Source organism: Etheostoma spectabile, chromosome 10 (genome assembly GCF_008692095.1).
Source record: "Etheostoma spectabile isolate EspeVRDwgs_2016 chromosome 10, UIUC_Espe_1.0, whole genome shotgun sequence".
NCBI classification, from domain to species: Eukaryota; Metazoa; Chordata; class Actinopteri; order Perciformes; family Percidae; genus Etheostoma; species Etheostoma spectabile.
This window is the reverse complement of record NC_045742.1, coordinates 29,896,645-29,901,921: the sequence shown is the minus strand read 5'-3', so window position 1 is coordinate 29,901,921 and position 5,277 is coordinate 29,896,645. Positions and strand designations below refer to the sequence as shown.

At 41.9% G+C, this 5,277-nt stretch overlaps 1 long non-coding RNA gene across 1 annotated transcript in view; it reads right to left on the bottom strand.

The window, feature by feature from the left end:
* The window catches only part of LOC116696866 (uncharacterized), an 18,370-nt gene extending 16,622 nt beyond the window's left edge, over positions 1-1,748 (bottom strand). Inside the window, exon 1 of the long non-coding RNA XR_004333851.1 lies at positions 1,738-1,748. This is a non-coding gene — a long non-coding RNA (uncharacterized LOC116696866). The remainder of the gene's footprint in view (positions 1-1,737) is intronic.
* Between the last annotated feature and the right edge of the window lie 3,529 nt (positions 1,749-5,277).

Here is a 5,277-nt window from a genome sequence, read left to right as displayed (position 1 = left end):
CACACACACACACACACACACACACACACACACAGGCAAGCACGAACGTGCACACTAGCAGTCCACTATCGCAAAGAGTGCACAGTGCTTTACAGCGCATCACAAGGAAACACAATCTATATGTACACAAACCAATTGTCCATTAGCTGCAATTTGCTGCACAACATGTCATTATTAAACAAGTAAACTATTCTACCTATTCCACAGTCTCTTGCTGATGTGGGGTATTTAGCGCCTCTGTTCAGGTTCTCAATTCAGTGAGAATTACTTTTTTTCTTTGTCACTTGATATACAATAAATCCTCACGTTGCAGGATCCGTAACAGTCTCTCACCAAGGATCGTCATTAGCACCCCTCTGATATAAGCCTGTGGTTTGGTTAAATAAACTGTAACCTCCGGGCATGTTGTCTGAACAGACTGACAGGTCAGTGGAAATCAAGGCCTGAGTCGTTTTAAGTGGACAGCTCCTTGGAGTGAAGGAGCTCATTAAAGACTTCTTTTTCACTGCTGCGGCAGTCCCCTCGGGACATACCAAGCATAGCTGCGGACTGCTTGGTAGGTTAACTAGAAACAAAAACGTGAAAGAATAAACACAATAAGTCTAACGTTACTGCTGTCTCGCTAAAGTTATTCAAGTGTCTCCCCCATAGACTAGTTAAGGCTAAATGATTGCATTCAGACAGTTACTGTTAAACAATGTAATCATTATCTGCTCTACTTTACCCCTGTCTTCTTTTCTCATCATCCTCCTTCTTTCTCTTTCTTTTTCACTCCCAGAAGGATAACTCCTCTTCATTTTTGTTTGACTTAACTTTAAATCAATTCAAAAGTTTGGTTATCGAGCTTCTATGGAATGACACAGGGCCCCCTCTGGGAGTTTTCCAAATCAGATGTCATTGCAAAAAGCCATTTGTTTATTTAAGGGGGAAGGGGTTTGCGCTCACTGTGGTTGCCACATTTTGAGGCATTGCTGTGGAGTAAAGTATGTTAGCCCTTGGGGGGCACCCCCTCAAGGCCGGGGACCCCAAGCAGTTACCTGGTTTGCCTGTTGAAAAACAGCTCTGCTCATACCGTGAATGAGTTCTTGGCATCGCACGACGATGGTCAAATTTTAATTCACTAGATCATTAGGGCCCCCCCTGGAGCCTCCGGGCCCTGGACACGTGCCCACTTTTGCCCATGCCGTGATCCCTCTATGGTTAATAATGATTATATTTTAAGTAAAAGTGGGAAGGTGAGTTTGCTATGAGGAATAACAACATGGGAGCTCACCAGCAGACAACATGAAAACATGTTAGTAATCCCAAAAAGAGTAGAGAGCGTGCTTCTGTTTCCTAAGCTTCCATCCATCCATGACTGCCACACCTGCTCAGGGTGCACCGAGCAGCGTCCTGCTCCAGCACCCTGTTATGGTTACTTATGTCTGATTATCTTCATCATGAGCTCTCCATCAGCTCTGCAACGAGCAGCCGTGTGGAAAACACTTAAAAAAAAGTTTGGGTGGCATTCATCACAGCCTAGTTATAGGTGTATATGGGATTTGTACTCCGACTTCCAAACTTCAAAGATAAAATTCATTCACACAATCATTACATTGGATTGTTAAATATGTTCGAGAATACTCACTGGGTACAACCCAGTCTCACGGTATTTAGTCTATTGATTCACGTACACAGATATGATCATGTCATTTTTTTCATGTTGGTGAGCACAAATTTTAAATAAATGTATTTCACTGGGAAGCATCTTTAGTGATTGCAGCACGTATGGTAACGAGTAATACGAAAAGCCAAAAATCTGCGGAGATAGGTTGGTTGGGGGGGTGGATGGGTCAAACAACACAGGACTTTCTCCCCGGAGACTGGGGTTGTGTCCTGCGTGTGGCCTTTCATCTCCCAGTTGTTGCGTCCCCCCAGAGACCGCGGAAAGTATCCTTATGACGTGTCCTTTCGCCTTTCTTCTTCTCCTAAACCCAACCGTCCCGTTTTTGCGTCCCCCAGAGATCGCGGATCGTGCCCCGGTGCACAAAAAAATGAGATGTGTCCGTGTACATGAATCAAAAGTTAAAAATAATTTGACCGTGTTGCTGGGTATGATGCTTACTTAACTCCTATCTGTAGACATCTGCAGAACAATGATTAATAATCAGTATCAAAACTGGCTTGAGGTTTTCTTTCTCTGCATTTACAAGAACCAACTCCTCTCTTTAGTTTTAGCATGTCTACAAGCAGCATCTATCACCTTTTAAAGGGTGCCTTCCATTTCTAAACTGTTAACACAACATCAGCAAATGACGAGCAGTTTGTAGTTCTTGTTCTGCTCTGGCTGAAATGCGTCAGTAATTACGTTTTAATAAAATATGAAGCTGCACACAGACGTTGACTGCTTTGATGGGGTACGAGCGTTTTCTGCTTTATTTAAAAAAAAAAAATTAGCACCCATTTAGCATTCCCACTGTTACATTCACAGTTTGGCTTCAAATGTTTTCAACTTTGTAACATGCATTTGTATTCTGCAGTGAAACTCGGCTATGCTTTCACAAGGTTGACCTTCATTCTCTGAAAAACAACTTTCTGGGGATGTTACTGTGCTCCATTTGATACCTGAAGAAGTACAGAAAGAATCCTTTGTAGCGTAAATGCATCAATTAACACCAAAATATCCATCAATAATTAGTAAGTATCAAGATGCTCCAAAATTATACGTAAATTGTAAGCACACAAATTGGTACCAAAGATGAAGGAGAGAGATGCCCTTAAATTCCCCCATCAGAAACTATTGCTTTTGATTCCTGCTTTAACTTGAGTTAAATCCACCTCAGGGGACCACCCTTCGAAAAAGGGGAAACGTAAAGCCATTTAATGGATTAATATATTCTGAAGGTTGCTACTGAGTAAGTGGCTTGTGTACAGTGACCGTCAGGTCTTAATTAGACAAACCACATAATTAACATCTTTTTAAATGAGAGGGTTATTCACCTACTAACTACGGACACAGCTGAAAGCACTAACATACAAATGAATAAATGTGATGGTGAATGAACACAATGAATAATGATCAATTTATGAATGGGGAGCTACATATATAGCAGGTATAATCAGCAGAGGATATCTTTCATATCATAATTTATTGATTTGCAACTTAGCTGCTCGGAATTCGGTGCAATGTGCTCATTACAAAAAAAAAACATTTATAGCAGGATGGTCAATACCCGTTAAAAACAATTAAAGACTAATGAAGAATAATTGTCCAGTTGTCCAGTAGTTTGTGTCCTCCTTGTGTCCCTTCCCAGAGAGTAGAGGTCTCTGTGAGAATGTAAAATAGAAGTCGCCAATATCCCAGTCAGGACCTGGAGAAAATAACTGAACAACCTCAAGTAGGATACTCCAAGGTTGTAGATTTTATGTTTTGTGATTCACCATTCCTTTGAAAGCATCAGATCTTTGGTCTGCTCAGCAAAAGCTCCATAACTGTCTTTATTCAATAGAAAGATTTTTTTCCCTTTCAACACAACAAACTCTCTCTCCAACTCGCACACTTATGTTACGCAGAGATGTCTTCCGGCAATACGTCACCTCGCCAGGGGTGGGGACTTTTATGGGACATTTAAAGGGAATATTATTCATTCTATTGCCATTCAAATAATACATTAAAAAATGTGCAACTTTTGTTCTGATGCAGCCGGCATCTATGTGTGTAGCTCAGCAGTTTTATGTCTCACTTTATGTCCCTGCCACAGCTCTCCACATCTGACATGGTTACAGGTCATGAGTAATGGCCTATCAACACCACTGAAGGCGACTGGGCCACAGACGGGCAGAGGGCTCTGATAAACGAGGGCAGCTGTTTTGAGGCAGCAGGTATTTTTGAACACCCGCGTAGCAAAACAAGTTCATTCCTGAGACTATTTAGCAGGGGCGCTGTGGCTCTGCCCGAGACGGTTGTGATTGGTTTAAAGAAATGTCAATCAACCAGAGCATGTTTTTCTCCCATCCCAGAATGCTGTGTGGACTAGCCAGACCTCCTTCTGCAGCACTTTGGAAGAAGGTTTGTGTTCTGCCTCCTGGTGCAGAGGTTGTGTGCTTTTGGTTCTTGAGTTAATCTGGGAGCTTGGACTTAGGTACCGCTGCCTTTAGTTTAGTTATGTGTTGTATTTTTTTTGCACAAAAACTAAGGAGAATCAAATTTAAATTTCAGTTGGACTTTTAATCCAAGGCTGAATCAATCAGCTAGAATCAATAGTCTACTTCAAATGAAAGTGAAACTATGGTAATTCTAATTTGTAAGTGAATAGAAACTCAATTGCAACCGGTCTGAAATGAGAATGATCATTTAGCTCCACAGCAGAAACTGGATGACTGACTTTCTCCCTTACACAAATGTTAAAATGCATACTGAAATAGTCTAGTGGCTGTTGTAGTTACTTTCAAATAACCTTTGGAAACATGGGAATGACATTAAAAGTGCTTCCTCTAAAAAGCATATGGTCTTTTCTTTGTCCCGAGCCAAAACCTTGCCCCCTGCACCCTCCAACAAATGAATAAATGACAAAGTGAGGAGGACAAAAACAAGGGAGAAAATAGGTAAGAAAATTCCATCTGTCAGAATCCTAATGAGGCTCTGCAAGCGGCAACTGTGTCTTTCACACCTCCAGAGGTGAAACCGTGAGATCCCCTCCCCATAACCGGGGAGACGTCAAAGGAAGTGTTTTTTTTGTTTTATTTCCACCACTGCAGGAAGGGAGAGAAAAACAAGCATGTCTCTGTGTCTGAGTCCACCTGTACACCAGGCACGGGCTGGACTGTTTTTGGAATCCAACCAAGGGTAAAATATCTCAGCAGATGCCTCACTCACACCGCCTGCCTGTCATATTCACAGAGGGCAAAGGTTGAGTGGACAGCAGCGTTCCAGCACAGCTGCCTCCTGTCACAGGGAATTTAATTTTCATCATGTGTACTGCTGCTCAATTATAATAGTTTGTGTGGGCTTGTGTCATTGGTTCTACCTGCACCAAGCTTTACCCAAAGCTTGTGTTTTCTGATATCATTTAGATAATATTGACTCTCTGAACGTGTAATGATATGCATGGCGAATACATTAGATTAAATTCTCATGGATAATGCCCTGTTTATTTGCTTTCAATAACAGCTTGTTTCAAGGGAACCAGATATGTGTAGTGATGTGTTACGGGGGAGGTGAGGACAGGACCCAAATGCAACAAGAGACAGCAGGCAGGAGCAGGAGCACAGCCGTTTATTGTAACACAGTTCAGTTCA